Source organism: Rousettus aegyptiacus, unplaced genomic scaffold, assembly GCF_014176215.1.
Source record: "Rousettus aegyptiacus isolate mRouAeg1 unplaced genomic scaffold, mRouAeg1.p scaffold_m13_p_4, whole genome shotgun sequence".
Taxonomy (NCBI): Eukaryota; Metazoa; Chordata; class Mammalia; order Chiroptera; family Pteropodidae; genus Rousettus; species Rousettus aegyptiacus.
This window is the reverse complement of record NW_023416307.1, coordinates 6,368,834-6,385,731: the sequence shown is the minus strand read 5'-3', so window position 1 is coordinate 6,385,731 and position 16,898 is coordinate 6,368,834. Positions and strand designations below refer to the sequence as shown.

At 48.4% G+C, this 16,898-nt stretch overlaps 1 pseudogene; it reads left to right on the top strand.

Moving 5' to 3' along the window:
- Positions 1 to 11,405: 11,405 nt before the first annotated feature.
- LOC118602255 lies at positions 11,406 to 11,524 on the top strand (annotated as a pseudogene).
- Positions 11,525 to 16,898: the final 5,374 nt, after the last annotated feature.

Here is a 16,898-nt window from a genome sequence, read left to right as displayed (position 1 = left end):
GTCACCTGGAAGAGGTGGCTCCGCGCCTAGAGACATTCAGACGCAGACATAGAAGGCTGGAGGCTCCCGGCAACCACTCTGCCTTCCCCTCATGGCGTTTCTATGTCTTTCTGGGAAACTTCTCCATACCCCTGGCTTCGTTTCTACAATACACACAGCCCTCGCTGGCCACTGAACCCCGAACCCCACATGCCATTTTTGTTGCTTCACCTGAATAATTCACTCCAACTCCCGTCCCCAGGAGAGCAATAGAGGGTCCCTCTCATCTCTGCAAACTAGAAAATCTAATCAGAAACTACGGGCCGCAGGTCAGCTGGTGCAATGAACATTCAAGCCTATTGTGGGGTTGTGGGTGGGCAAGCAATGACTGACACTTCTAGCGACCAATTAGACCTAAAAAAGAAACTCTTCTTCCTTCTAATTGGCCAGCGCTGCTTCTAGAGGCCCTGAAATGACTAGAAGCTATTTTCTCATTACTAGGTACAGAGACACCTCTTCCTTGTCCCCCATGTAGGTGGAAACCTTGACTACCTTTTCTGTGACTAAAATACAATTGTATTTTTCTGTGATCTAGAAAGCATAAGACATTTTTTCCCCCAGCTTTTTTATTATCAGATGCAACTCATAGCAAGAATGACCCAACAAATCATTTTTATCAGATTATCTTGTTTTCACTATTAATACCAATGCCTCCTGTATATATATTTCTTTACCTTTTACAAACTACTTCCACATAAGTTAATTTGTTTAGATAATATCCCAGAGGAGAGAAATCTTATTTCCGGTCTAAAGAGAAGGAGAATGCAGCTCACAGAGGTCGAGGGGTGTCCCCAAGCTCACAAAGCCAGAAAGCAAGCCTGGGCTTCGAATCTAGCTTTTCAGGCTCTTAGGTCAGTCTTCCTTACATATCTTAAACACAAAGTTTGTGTTTAAAATATTTCTTGAGTTAACAAGAGCTCACATTTAGCCTCTCCGTTTTCCATTAGGGAGAATTTTTTACCTTAGGATAAAGTAAAACACACACACACACACACACACACACACACACACACACACACACACACTAACAACAGCAGAACTCTCCACAAATGCAAAAGTAAAATTTCTTAATAAAGAAGAGAAATTGAGGACATACATATAGCTCAGCTCCGCCAATGAAAGAATAACTCATCAGATGGGCCTATGAGGAAGTGTCCCGCATAGATTCTCACTGTCACAGGAATACCCAGTCACAACAGTGGAGGGGGGTCGTGTGCCTCAGCCACATGCAGAGTTCAGCGCCTGGGGACCCGGTCTTTGCCTCCTTCCCGGCCTGTGTGTAATGCAGGCAGCCATGAGGGTCCTCTCCTGTGTCCCCATTTCCTAATGAAAGATGTCTGCTTGCCTCCGGCCTCTGAGCTGAGCTGAGTGACCCAAATCCTAGGTAGATAAACTGCCTCTAACTTCAGTCCTCCTGCCCAACTAGCAAAAACAGAAACACTCATACATCTTGCATGTGGTGACTTCAGTGGGAGTCTGTTTTCAGCCACATTTTTATGGCTGTGAAACTCGTCACTGGTGGCAGTTTGCCAGAGAATGAGCAAAATAGAGCCAGCCTTGCCATGTAAACAAAAGCTTGTGCATAGGCACATGTTTCTGAGACGTGGTAAAGGGAAAGGGGTTTTCTCATTTGGAATGATGCTGAAGCCATTCGAGGCAAACAACTTGCCCAAGGGTGAGCAGCTAAGTGTGGCTAGAGACCAGGCCACATAGAACTGGGGTCTCTGGACGTCTGGAATGAAGCCAGCCCCGAATGATACACTCACCCCCATATGTTAGCACTGGCCAATGAAAGCCAGAACCAGGCTGCTGAGACTGTCCGAGGGTCCTCACTCTCCTTTCCAAGACTGCTTCCGAGCACTCAGAGTCCCTTGAGGAACTCCTTCCGAAGCCTGGACCCTGCAGGGAACATGCCCGAAGTCAGTAAGCAAATGAACGGCAGGCAGCAACCATGCCTCTCCCACATACGGCGGCATCAGGCCAGTGCGTCAGGGCAGGTGGGGGCTTAAGATGTGCGCACGAGAATTAATCCCAATGCACACGTGTTGAATTAGAAGACGTTCATCCTGCCCCTGCCCCTTCGGAAGGGAGGTATAAGGACAACGAGCCCTCTGGGTTGGCTAAGAAGTTGACACAGAGGAAGCTGGGACCACAGGATGAAACTCTTCCCCGGTGTCTCGAATTCTGAGAAGGTGCTCACTGGTTATGGCAAGAGGTTGACAGTCCCTGGTTAAAACTCTACCCGGGACGGTTATGAGCTTCTGCAGAAACACAGCTAAGACAGAGCGCCGCCCCCCCCTTCCTCAGAGCAGGCAGCGTCTCTTGTTTGGGGTATAAAAATGTCAGAGACTGGGTATAGGGACAGGAGAGGGACACCCCGTACCTGACTCCATGCGACCCCACCAGGCCAGAGTGTAAGCACACATCAGGGGAGACGCTCCCCCCTCATCCAACTTGTCCCAGATAGGAGGAAGGTGAGGCATTGTTTTGATGGCGGACAAGTTTCTGTGATCAGGAGCCTCGGGTACCTGTGCTGCAGACCCCAAAGCCACCCAGCCCTCGGGCCCAAGCCACTGTGATCAGAAGAGCCTGCTTCACCCCATTCCCACCGACCAGCGTTGCACAGACCACCAAGAGCTCCCAATGTGTCAACAAATGAAGAAATGTTGAAACAGGACAGATAAATTGTCATCTACTTTTTAGTCACTTTTAAGGTAGAAGCACAATGCAAACACGGTTACACTATTCACAGAATAACGACAGGGTTTGCAAAACGTTCTTTCAGCATGCACGTCAGTGTGGCCTGGGGTTGGGGCCAAGAGTAAATTGGGACTTTCCTAGCAGGCCAGTTCTATGGAGACCAAAAACAGAGGCAGCCTTGTTCCGAGAGAACATCGAACTTCCAGGTGTGGGCCCCAGGCCACGCCTTTCCTGACCCGGCCTTTATTGGATCTGATCTTTCTCCCACCAATAGGTAAGCCCGAGCTCCCCAGTGTCTGGCTTGGGGTAGGAGAAGCAGGAACAACCCTGGCTTCCTCTAGGTGATGCTAAACATTTGTCTAAAATAATTTCCTCGTTGCTTTGCCACCTGGGGATGTAACCCAAGTCCGATGAGCCTCCATTTTCATTCTCGGTGTAAGCACGTGGCATCCACCTTATCCATCGTCAAGGTCCCACGGTCCTCTGGCTCCTGGGAGGAGACCGAGCTGTACTCGCCCCAGGCCACAGGGTTCCCTTGAAGTCTCCTCCGCTGCCCCACACCCACCCCATCTGGAAATTACCAAGCCCTTATGGACTTTGCTCTTTATTCATTCACAAAGAATGCAAGATTCCGTTTTTTAAGAACTGAATAGAAGCCCCCTAGTCACCATATCAGGGCCGCTGTTCCACGCCAACTCAGTAATTGCCCCGTTTCTAGTGCCTTTTTTCCCTCCACTAAAACCAACTTAAGCTGATTACCGCCATCTCAAACAACCTCACTGGGCTCTAGATATATCCATTTAATATGGCCAAGACAAGCAGCCAACTGCTGTTTTCAAAAGACGATCTGACAGATTCTATTCACTTTCAAAGTAGCTCTCCACGGCTGGAATAATTATCTTTCATTTCCCTCATTCTGACACCTTTCAATGATTTGTTGACATCTGAAGAGTTATGGGCAATCTTAGAAGAGGCAGCTGGACTTCCCGCCCCCCAAAGACACAAACACAGAAAGGATTCCCATACAGCATCTGAAATAACTCTGTTCTTTGCAAATGGATATATCCAAATCTGCATGTTAATAGGGGCACTTTTATCTTCAACTATAACCTCAAAAAGGGAAAGGGGAGCGGTATTCATTTAACTGGTTCGCTGCCAGATTCTGAGAAAGCACACCTTTCCCTCAAAACCCGGGTCCCCTCATTTGACCGAGGGAAAAAAAAAAAAAAAACCAGAAAATGCCACTAGCCTGAGTTTTCAAACATCCAGTGTTTGGTGCTGTCCTCCGCTGAGAGAGAATAGCAGGATAAACCCAAGCACATGGCCAGAGGCCTCGACTGTTTCATCTGCTGCCAAAGGGCTTGGAAGTGAGCATCGCCGAGGGAATGACTTGATAACGTGCACTCCTCCCCCCTTTTCTTGAGGGAGCCTCCGAGCGCCCTCCCAAAGAACTTGGCGGAGCCACCCAGGGGGTGAGCTTCCTGCTCTGGGTCACGGCCCCTGCGTCTGTCTTAGCACAAGGGGCCACGGTGTCCTTAAAACCTGGGCGAAATGGGGTCAGGGGAGTTGGTAAAAGACGTGTTTAATGCACATTACTCAGGTCTAATACAGGTTCCGCCGCAAGTAGGATGAACATGCAGTCCCAGCGTCTTTGGATTCTTTTTTGTTTTTCGCTGTCTTTTTTTTTTTTTTCCCCCTTTTCTCTCTCCCTCCCCTGATTTGAGAACTTGAGTCCAGTTTTAGCAGTCGAACAAGCCAAGCCCCGGGGTCGATTCCAGGATGGGAGACCAGGGGTCGTGAGTGCAAGAGATGCTCGGACGGGCCTGCGGTATTTCTCAGAGATAAACAAACGTCAAGGCAGTAGAGGAAGCAAACGGAACTAGGAGGCTGAAGTTTAGGGCCCAGGAATCACAGCAAGCCGGTCTGGGGCAGTCTGGGTCCCTCCACACTTTGAGGGAGCGAGAGAGAGAGGTGCCCGGAGCAGGGGAGGGGGCGGCCAGCGGGCACTGCCGGGGGCTGTTTCTGTTCTGAGGCTGGACAGTTGTGAGACTGATTAAGTTGAAGTTTTCCAACTCAAATCAGATCGCCTCCCGCTAAGAGCGGAGCCCCTAAGGACCACAGAACACGAAATCATCCGCTGGTCACTTCTCGTCCGCGGCTTCCCACCACAGTCTCTCAATCAACAGCGCCCCTTACTGGCCAGTGGGTTGTAAATCGAGACCGCTCTGGGGCTCTTCCCTAAACCATTTGGCAACCTGGAAGTTGACATATTTGTTGAGTCTCTATTTATAGAAGTTTGCAGGCAAGTGCAATAGCAAGACCCCTTGAAATCACAGCCCAAGGCTCCTGACTACCCCTCTGTCTCAAACTCTGATCTCGGGCAAAGCCAGGTTTCTCTATGGGAGTTTTAAAGTCAGAGGAGCTGCTTCTCCCAGGAGACCAAGAACCACAATCACTGTGTGTGATCCTTGCAAATCCGAGAGTCAAGTCGCCTTCGTCCATATCAAAAATCTTGGCGGGAGAATCCAGGTTTGCCGCGAGAAGACGCGCTGGGATTCTAAGTGTCTGACGTCAGAGGCCAGTTATTAAAAACCAAAGAGAGACAGGCACCCTGCTCAAGTTCTCCAAAGAAACCCTCCCGATTAAAGTGCACAGGTTTATTAGCAAAACGTAATGAATGGGTCAGCTGATCACCGGAGAGGGGAGGTGGCTGGCAGAGGCAGCAGCTGGGCAGGCGTGGGGCAAGCTGGCCTGGGTTATTTTAAGTGAGGGGGTTGGCGCTCAGGGAGAGAGGTTGGTGAAGAGAGTTTATTTTGGTTGAGGAGTTATTTTGCTTTCTGGCTGGTGAGGATTTGCTTCCCCTGGGTAATTTAAAGTTTGTAAAGAACCCTGGAATTCCTTAGAGGGAAAGCACCATCACGAATAAAATAAGGAGGTCACGACGCTGGCTGTTGATGCTTTCACACGCGGGTTTTTAGCCAATGGCATTAGGTAGGGTTTTCGGGCGTTTTAAGCACGCCGCTTCTCACATGCCCAGCTCTCGTTTAGGGGCTGGCGTGTGGGTTTGGCTAACAGTTATTGTTCCCAGCACCAAGCTGTGGTTTTCCATGTGTTAGTTCATGTAACTCTCGCGACAAACCAAATGCGTTAATTCATTCATTCCGAATCCACACGTATTCAGTCCATATAATTTTATAACGCCCACCCTTGGAAATAGAGGGTGAGTCGAGCCGCCTGCTCTGAGTCAGCCTTCTTCATCTCTCCCAGTGCCGTTGTCAATGTGTTGAACTCTATTCAGGAGTCAGCGGTGACTTCCCAAGTCTGACTTCCTCTGCCTGCCCCGAACATTTTTCTGTGACACTCTACTCCCACCCCCTCTTCTTCCAGCTCCTCCACTGCTTCTCCAAACAAACAATAACACCCCCTCCCCCCGGTAGTGAGCCCAGTGTCCTGGATGGGAGGGGCGCGACATTTCGTCATCAGTCTTGCTGTTGTCTAGCGGGCGGTCTTTTCCAGCGCACACAGCCTGCGGGTAGGTGGGAGTCTGAGAGTGGCTTGTCCAGTCCACCTGTTCCTGCTTCTCTAACAGGCATGGACGTAGCCTCAGTTCTAGACTCTTGGGCAATGTCATATGTCATCCACTTTAGATGAAGAAGAGAAAACTATGCCCCCTGTTGTGAAAATGTGTCCCATGCTGGCTAATAAAGCAAAGGAGGGATGTTCTTCAGTGCCAGGCTAGAACACTAACAGGCCAAGGGTTATCACACTCTCTCAAGGATGTGCCTTTGCTTGATGCATTATTTATTATTGACTAGAGCTCAAATTCAGATGTTGCGTGTTAACTTGTAGACTTTTAAAAATATTATTCCTTTTATTTTAAAATAACTTCAAAATCATGAAATAGTTACAAGAATAATTCAAAAATTTTTTCTTTCCTAATTTATCAGAGAATGAGTTGCCAAAATCACGCCCTATTGCCCTAAAATACTTCTGTGTGTATTTCCTACAAACCAAGACATTCTCCTTATAATCAAAACACAACTGTCAAAATGAGGAAATCAACACGATACATACAACCACCAAACCCTCGAATGCCATTCGAGTCTCTTCAGTCATTCCAATAACGCCGTTTATAGCACAAGGACCCAGCCAGAATTACTCACCACACTGAGACGTCACATGCTTGAGTTTCCTTCAATCTGGAATCGTTCCTGTCTTTCATGGCCTTGACATGTTCGAGGATTACAGACAGGCCAATTATTTTGTAGACTCTCCCTCAGTGTGGGTTTTTCAGATGAGTTCTCATGATTAGGTCCAGGCTATACGTCTCTGGCAGGGACATCAGTGAAGTGAGGCTGGGTTCTTCTCATTGTACTGGCCAAGTAGTACATGACTTTAATTTACCCCAATCAAATTTATGTTTGATTTTAATGTAAATCAAATGGTTAAGGTGACGTTTTCCATGTGTCTCCACTGTAAAGTTGCTTTTCCCCCGTTTGTAATTAATAAGCTACATTGTGAGGAGTTACTTTGAAACCATAAACATCTCACCAAACTTTCACTCTCTGTATTTAATAGAGAGTGATGTTGATGTCTCTTGGTTGAATCAGCAATTACTATGATGGTTGCCAATTGATGATTTTCTAATTCCGTCATTCCTTCTTTAATAAGGAAAAAGCTTTTACGTTAAGGAAAATCTTTTACTTCTTCCCTTTATTTGTTTATCCATTTATGTATTTATATCAGTAGAAACTCGTGGGTTCCCATTTTGTTTAATAAGGTTATCATATTGTCTAGCATAGAATTACCATATGATCTAGGAATTCTACTTCTGGGTGTATACCCAAAAGAATTGAAAGTGAAGATTTGAAGAGATATAATGCTCATAGTGGCATTATTCACAATAGCCAAAAGGTGCAAGTTACTCAAGTGTCCATCAAATGGATAAACAAAATATAGTGTATCCATACCATTTGGCCTTAAAAAGGAGGGAAATTCTGACACATGCTACAACATGTGGACCTTGGGAAAATTATGCTAAGTGAAGTAAGACATAGGCAAAAGGCAAATACTACGTGATTCTACTTATATGAGACAACCGGAGTGATCACATCCATAGAGACAGAAAGTAGAATGGTGGGTGCCGGAGGCTAAGGACAAAGAGAACAGAGAGCTGATATTTAATGGGTACAGAATTTCAGTTTTGCAAGATGAAAAGCGTTCTTTGGATTGAACACACAACAATACAGGTGCACTTTAATGCCAATGAACTGTACCTTCAAGAAATGGTCACGATGGTAAATGTTATGTTATGTGTATTTTACCACGATTAAAACACACACACACACACACACACACACACACACACACACACACTTGTCTCCGTCTGGAGGGTAGGGTTGTGAAATTAAACAAAATAATATACATAAAGCACTTAGTATGAGCTTTGGTGCACAGTAGGTGCTCAATTGTCATTTTGATTCTATAAGGCACTCAGGAAATAGTGGATGAATTGATTAATTCATTAAGATATATATGTATTTTTTCTTCTTCAAGAAAAGCTTTCTGAGTGTTCTAGGATGGGGAATGGCGTAGAGGGATGGGTATGTTGGACGAGTTTGGCCAGACTTTTGTGTAAAGATATAGAGGGGCCCGCTGACAGAGGATGAGGATGTGACTGAGTGCATTGCGAGGGTCCCTCCCACTGCCTGCAAACTCATCTGTTACAGTCATTTCTCTGGCAGAGGCATCCGCTCCAGAAGGCCCCTCTGTAGAAGTGTACATGCTAGCCTGGAAGGAGAGTCCATTAGCATCCTAATTTCCACTAGCAAGGAGTGTGAGGCCGGATTATCTTGCTGTTACCTAGCAGGAGGCAGGATCCTGCAGAGAAGGACACCGGTGAATGAGGCATATCGTGATGGGGGAGCCGAGTGGGAAAGGCCAGGAGAACGGCAGGCGGTCCAGAGGCAATGCACAGGCGGAGGCTGCAGTCAGCTCCCAAGTGCACGGGAGAAACGCAGGTCAAAACTGTGCTTTTCTCTTGACCTCCTACTCCCAGGGCACCCACAGTTGGCATGTCACAACCTGAAGTACACACAGTCTTGCTGATCCTTCCACCAACTTTGTAGGGAAGGTATTATTTCCATTTTACAGATGGGAGACTGAGGCTCAAGGCAGTTGTGTGGCTTTTGTTGACCGTTGAGGGGCTAGCCAGGACTCGGATCCAGGCCTTCTGATTCTTGTCCTCAGCACGGCTACTCTCTGCATGCTGCTAATACGAGCTAACATGTAGCACTAACGGAAGGGTTAGCCATTACTGTCATTATCATAACTCTTGCCACTGTGAGGGATGCTGTTGGAAGCAGCTCACATATACGAGCTCATTGACACTATGTCGGTATGATTATCACCTTCATTTTACAGCTGAGGAAGGAGATAGGGTGAGTAACCACACGGCAAGCAAAGGTACAGCCAAGCATCTGGCAGTCTAAAGGAGACATCGCACCAGGACACTCTCCAAGGAAAAGTCATTTTCCAGCCGGCCCCTGCAGTCGCTCCAATAGGCGCCTGGAGGCCAGGCCCACCATCATGCCCCGCGCCATAGTCTCACGGTGTCCAGTCTGCAGCTGCCCACCCACAACTGCCCCAGGGTTTCAGGGTGGACCTTTCCCCTGAGATGGGGCAGATCTCAGCATTGCATTGGTTTGGGGGACATTTGGATCTAATTGAACTGTAAGCTACTCTATTGCCATTCAGACCATAAGAAAAATCGTATTTATCTCCTGGAAAGTCATTAAAAGAGAATGCTATTGACTTTGCTGATTTGGGGAGCTTTAACCTGGTCGTGATTTTACTGTGTGCATTCCTCTTATTTTAATATTTATATATTACTTATAGCTTACATATATAATTACTTATATTTTACATATATATTAAAATGTTACTACTGTAATATTTAGACAGTTTCATTCTGTTTTACCTTAGAAAACATCAGCTCATAATATCTAAAGTATAGAATTAGGATCCTCCAGGATTGTTGTTATTGGTTGTTATGTAAAGTTTTATTCTACCCTACAACCACCCAGAAAATGATCTTAAAAATTGTATATATAATAAAGGCAATTAAAAAAAACAAACTGGTCATAATGTCTATATTTTATATAATCGTACATATAAGTATGTTGTACATTAAGCAAAGTAAAATGTTTTAAATATTTAAGTGGAATTTGAGAATTTTGCAAATCTCAAGGCCCCAGGGGTGTCTCACAGTCCAGGTTTTCAGAATCATGAATTCCAGGTGCCCTACGGAAGATGCTTGGCTCCTGGGTTGGGGATTTGGTTAATTGTAAGAAGACCCCACTCAGCATCTTAACCCAGCAAGTTGCTTTAGAATTACTAGACTGGAGCACTCTACTATAATCTTAGTTCTTTATGCCCATTAAACCATTCTGCCTGTGTGTGTGTGTGTGTGTGTGTGTGTGTGTGTGTACCTACACATAAATACGACTCTCCCCTTCCAAAGGAAAAGCACTAGTGTGAGCATGTGAGTTTAAATAAAGCATTTCCTGGAGAAGAGACGGAAGTCAGGTGAGAGTGGATGTTGGCAGGTGCAGGTGGGCACAATCTTATCTAGTTGCTGAGCCAGGATCGGAGTGCCCAGGTATCCACGCCTTTGCTTCTCAGCCGCAGCTCGAGCCAGATTTCCATGCAGTGGGTGTGGGCAAGGGGATGTGTCCATTCATTATGAGAAAATGACCCATTGAGAATGGTTTGTTGGCCAAAAAGCAAAAACAAAACGAAACAGAACAAAAACCACCCAATAACGAAGGCACATAATTTTGAAATTTAGGAGTGCTGTGTTTTACATGGTTAGCTGTTTTTCAAATGGATTAGCGATGAAACAGAAGCCATTTCTGACACCAGGCTTAGAAATATGCGCCTGGCACCTTTTTATCAGTGATGTGAGCCTGAGCTCATGGTCTTCACCGTGCACGAAGCTCAGGACTTCTCGCCACGAGACAGGAGTCTAAACAACACAAAAGCCTTCACCGAGCCTAATTTTATCTCCGTCTGCACCTCATTACTGTGTGGGAGCTTGTTTCGTGCAAACAATCGCTGGTTTCTAGCATAACAAGGAGGCCCGTGGTGTCTGTATCGAACATATTCCTCAGAGAATGAGAAATCTCCAACCGGGAAAGAGGGGGTTCTTGTTAAGCCCAGGAAAAATAGGCTGAAATGTAAATGTGCGTTCCCTTCCACACATGCCTAATTGCCCATAAATGTCATTAAGTTGAGAAATGTTTTCCACCAAATTAACTTTGACTCATGATGTCTAATTAGCAGGAGAAGCTGGAAGATAACAACTTATCAGTCGCTGTTTAAGAAAACATGTTTAGCGGGTGACTTTTGGCTAGCAGCAATGTTGAACCAGGTATTGTAACTGTCAAAATGGTGCCTGAGCCCAGCAATTAAGCACAATGTCTCTGTGTTGGTGCCAAGAATATTACAACTCCCTTGCAGATGTCGTTTCAAAATTGTGGTGAGTGTGGTCTTTCATCGTGCGCCTAAACGAGAGGTTTGGGGTAAAAGAAAAGGCGATATCAGTGATGAATCCAAACCTCTCTGGCAGAGATTTTGAGAGCAATGCATTTAAAAAGATTAATTTGGTCTACAACCATGCCACCCTGAACAAGCCCGATCCCGTCTGATAACGGAAGCTAAGCAGGGTCGGGCCTGGTCAGTACTTGGATGGGAGACCACCTAGGAAGACCAGGTGCTGTAGGCAGAAAAAATAAAAAAATAAAAAATAAAGGATCGTACGCTGACAAGTTCCTTGCAATCGGTGAGGTCAACCAAGGGTTGCCTAGCCTAAAAAAAAGAAAGAAAGAAAGAAAAAGAAAAGAAAAAAAGATTGATTTAATTTTTCGTCTTTCTCGAAATTTAAAGAGAACACTCGCCTTGGTGACGTAGGACGAGGAGTGTTCAGAAAGTGCTTTCACGGCCTGCACAGTGGCTGGCCACCCATTCCAGCCTCCTGGAAACCCTACGAGATAGGGACGACTGCTGTATCCGGCTGTAACAGGGAAACGAAGACCCAGAGGTGGGAGACTTTCCCAGACTCAAACAGCCAGCGAGCAGTGGGCATAGGATTTGAATCCAGCTCTTGCGACTCTAGAGCTAAAACCTTGGTCCGCTCTACTCTAGGTCCATGTATGAGTTGGCTCAGGCTGCTATAACAAAATGCCATGAAGTGCATGGCTTAAACGACAATTATGTATTGTGTATTGTCTCACAATTCTAGAGGCTCGGTGGGTGAAGTCAAGGAGTCAGCAGGGGTGGTTCTTTCTGAGGCTACAAGGAGGCACTTTCTAGGCCAGCGGTCCCCAACCTTTTTGGCACCAGGGACCAGGCCTGCGCCCTGCGTTCTTAGGAGGGGTGCGGGTTGCCAGAGCATCTTCTTTTACTCAAATCATCCTGGGTTCGCTCCTACCTGGTTCTCAATGCTATTTTCACCACTCATCGAGTTCCACCCCCTAAGTTAGTATAAATGAGAGCAACACTTTCTTTCCACATGAGAACAAGTGTGGAGGCCCCCACTACCCGTGCACACACGGCAGGCGGATCCAGGGCCTGCCCCTCGGCGCGGGGAAGGTGCACACCCCAGCAGAAAGCGGTGGGAGAGAATGAACCAAACCACAGACGAGGCCTCGCCACCCACCTGCACCCGCATGCACCCCGAAAATCACATTCGTCCAGCAGGCTCCCGCCCGCTCCCCTGTGGGCCTTCCATGTGATGGCAGAGATGTTTGGTATCTGGGCTCTGTCACTAACTGCCTTTTTTTTGAGCCTTCGGTCTGGCCCTGTGAAAGCTATTGTAAGTTTGGGGGTCTACCACTGAAGACTGACAGGGGAAGATGGGAGAGTGCCCCAAAATAAAGGAAGGGGGGTAGGTAGAAGCAGGGTTATAATGGGCACTGAAGAAGTGTTTGTAACCCAGAGAGAGTGGCTCTAATCGTTTGTGGGCTGTTGTTTGTTTGTTTGTTTTAATGTTAGGCCTGAGGGCAGAAGTTGCCAAAATGTTGCACCCAAGTTAATGGCTACAAAATTAAAAGGTTTTTCTGTTTTACACATGGGTCACTCACTGGGATAGAGCTGGGGACTCAAGTGCCTGAGTGAGAGGTCGACTCTGAAGGCTCCAGAGACGCTGCCCGTCTGGAAGGTCTGAGAGGCGGGGAGAGCACTCGCCTTGCTGGTCGCTGCCCCTCTGCGAGCTGCTCCGCAGGGGCGTGTGCAGTGACTCCCCAGGGACTGGCCGAGGCCTAGACCTGAGAGAAGATAAACTGCAAGGCCGCTCCACATCCGCCCTGCACGGGAACGGGGCCCTTCTGTGTCCCGGGAGCCTGGCAAATGGGATCGGGTCGCCAGACAGCAGAGCTATTCGAAAGAGAGGGAAGGCGCTAGGAAGAAGACATTTGAGATTCCTCTCAAGTCCGCATGCAAGATCACACGGGACGTGTGACTGTCCGCCTCACGGCTGAGTCTCTGTCGAGAGGAGGACGGGTGGAGGAAGGCGAGGTCTGTGAAGCGCTGGGTTCCTCGAGCTACAAAAACAGATGCCGATGGACAGGAGAGGTTCACGGGCATTTGTCGTCCTTAGCCATCTCGTGCTTTGCACGCAGGGGGGCCATTTGCCTCTGAGGTAAGTTCTAGGCCCCTCGCTTTACATGTGAGAAAGCTGGGCTCGGAGACATAAGGTGACTTGCCCAAGTTAACGCAACTAACAGGTATCAGAAGCAAGCAGCGAGGCGGGTCCCGTGTGTCACTAACACACCTGGTCTTCGCCAATCAACCCCAGGGGCAGGTATTTCCCCAGCAGAACTGGGAGGACTTTGAAGGTGTGTATTACCTCTGAGCTTCCTGTTTAGTCCTGGTGCTTGAATTTCGGTTTCCTGAGGGCATAGTGTTTGGGGTTCCCCCCCCCAATACCTTTTGAAGGATGTTTCCTAGCCACTAGAAGTGGGGTGTTTGGGAAAGCTCCTCTGGAATTTGGGGGCTACAGAGGCTCAAGGAAACTAAAAGCAAGAGCAAAGGTGGCCACAGAGGCATTAAGGACAGCCCAGAGCTCAGAGTCTTGGAATCCTGCCGGGGATCATTTTCGTGTATTTGTTGAACGTCTTTATACCTATCTCCTTCCAGAGGGGACTTCGAAGGGACTGTCTGCCGCAGTCGGGGAGGCGCGAAAGAAAAGCGGGAGGCAGAATCCGCCTGACGCGCAAGGGCGGGAGGTCCGCTTGGCGAGGGGCCCGGGTTCCGCGTGGAAATCGCCGCTCAAAAGAGCAAGCGGAAGCTGGCTGCAAGCCAGGGGAGGACTCCGAATGGGGCCGTCACGGGGGAAGAGAGAAAACACCAGCGGTGTCGGAGAAAGAGCGAGAAAGGCCGTAACTACAGAGGCCGGACCTGGGGTGGGGCCCGGGCAGCTGGTCACGTGAGCCTCACATCCCGCGAGTGCAGCCGGAGCGGTTCGGATGCCACCTAGGGACGGACGTGGCCGCACGGTGCGGGACCTTCCCCTCCGGAGCAGGACCTTTTGCAGTGGAGTGTCTGAGTGCCACGGTGACAGATGTGCTTCCCGAAGTCCCAGTTCACAAACAGACCCGGCATTGACGTTCTCAGGACGGAAAACCTTGAAACCTCGAGGTGCTTTCGGCAAGTTCTTTTTTCTTTTTATTCGGCGGACAGCAGTTGCTCAGGGGAGATGAGTATTTAGGTTGCAAGCTGTAGCCGCATTCCAGTTGGTCGTGTGGTGTGACTCTTTGCGGGCCAGCTTTGGGTGTTCTGAGGACCTTCTGTGGGAAACTGCACAACGGTTAAGAGCTTGGACTTCGAGTGGGACAGTCCTCACAGGGCCCGTCTGTAGAAGGGCATGTAATGCACACACGCTAAGCGCTGAGCAAATGCCTTTACCATTATCATGCCTCATCTTTAAGCCCCTGGAATCGTAGACATTGAAAGATGATTGCTTGGAGGGTAGAAGCCTCATTGCCCTGGACTGTCCACTGAGGCGGCGGTTCTTAACCTGTTAGGTCGCTGATCTCATTGAGAATCGAACGAAAATAATGAAGCTTCTCCCCAGAATAGTGCCCATGTGTGTGTGAGTGCACACTCAGGCACACAGCATTGCCTTCGACCTCAGGGAGTTCCCGGCACCCCACCCTACGGCCTATCTTTAGGGTGTTTGTTCTCTGGACCCCAAGTTGGGGGTAGCTCATTTGGGAGCTGAGATGTGGGTACCCTGTTTGTCCAGAGGACTCTACTTCAGCTCGAATGGCGTTGCAAAGACCCAGCCCAAGCTCCAGTCAGCGGTCAGAATGCCACGGAGGTGGGGGGAAAGGCAAGTCTTTCCAAAGAGTGGATTTCTAATCTAACCCGCCACCACGTGAGACAAGGCGGAAGCTCAAGGGAGACGGGATGTTTCGCGGCGGTCCTCAGCTTTGTCTGCACACGAAGGACCTTCAGCAGTTTTAAAAATACGAATGTGTGGGGCCCGTCCCAGAGAACGTTCCGGGGTGCGGCCTTGGCATCGGGGTCACAGATGCAGTCACGTTTGAAAACCACCGTCTTAAAGGCCCCTGAGACCCCTTCTGCAGGAGCGGCGGTTCCTACCTGGGCTGCACGTGAGAATCAGCTGTGGAGCTTCTCAAAAGTCCCGGAGCTGAAGACCCTCCAGCAGGTGATTCCTGGAAAGCCTCCCGATGATTCTCCTGTGCATCCAGGGGTGGCGACGGTGGTTCCCCAAAAGCAGCAGCACCCCAGGTCTTTCATTCATTTTGTTTATGTGTCCTTTCGTTTATTACACGAACATTCATTGATACCGTGTGCCAGGCACTGTGAGCCTAAACGGACACAGACTCTTCTTGCTTCACAGAGCTTGGTCCAGGAGAGAGACAATTATATAATCACATGAAAGGATGAGCAAAGAGCGCGGAAGGAAAAGAACACAGGTCTGCAACAGCAACGACAAAGACATCTACGCTGGGGGAAGTCACGGAAGGCTTCCCGGAGGAGGTGTCCCGGGTTTGGAGCCGGTACGACTAAGCGCAAAATACAAGCAGTGTCAGCTTCACCTCCTACCCCTGTCCCAATGTTGTCCCAGTGAACAAAGACGTACTTCGCAGAAAGATTTGGAGGGAGGTCTAGGCACCCCTCCTGACACAGGGAGATGGGAGGGAAGGAGGCGGAAGGGCGGAAAAAGAAAATGAAATTTGTCCCACCTCTAGCCTTCCAACTCAGCAGCGTCACTGGTGTTTCCGGACGGTCCCTAAAAGATCCGGAGACTGTACGATCGATACTCATGACAACTAATGGCACCTTTTATGCCGCAGAATTTAAACAGAGTCTCCCATTTTCTAGGTCACGGAGCTATCAACATGTCAAAATAAAACCGATCAGGTGAATAAAGGTTGGCCACCTCCCCCTTTCGAAGGGAGAATCCTTTTTAAACATATGTTGTTCTAACAACAAAATTAGGGAAAGGACAGAAACGTTCAATTAAAGACTATCTGGATCAGAAACGAGAGGGAGGGAACCGTGTCCTGGTCCCCGGGGGGTTCTTGGTTTACCCATTGTCTCCAAGCTCTGCAGCCCGGAGCATATGTTTCACGAGATTATCCAAACATCGTCACACGTGTGTGTGGACGTCCCCAACTGCAGTTCTGTGCCTTATTTTTAAGGTGTTGGATTTTTTCCAATACTCTGTGTGCTGCACGAGAAGAATGAAGGAAAGAGGGAAGGATTACAAATAACCAGTTTCAAACGCAGCTCCCACCCCACCCCAGAATGTGACTTTATGATTAGAGAACTGCACACAGCACAGAGCCCCCCTCGAGACTCCCCAGGGCATAAGCCGTGGACCCGGGGAAAAAACGCACCTATTTTGGGGCCCTCTCCTTCACAGAGCAGCCGAGTGATGCCTGTACACCTGGCGAGAGGTCTCGGTCTGTTTCAGGTTCTTGAAAAGCTGGGCAGATTCGCATTGCAGGGCCCTGAATGGATTTTGCTCACGCAAGCCTGGATTGGAGCACCCCCGAGAGCACAGAATTCTCCCCGTGATGCCGCCCTCTTGACACGTCGTGTGTTCTTAAAAGTTTTCCCCCTTTTTT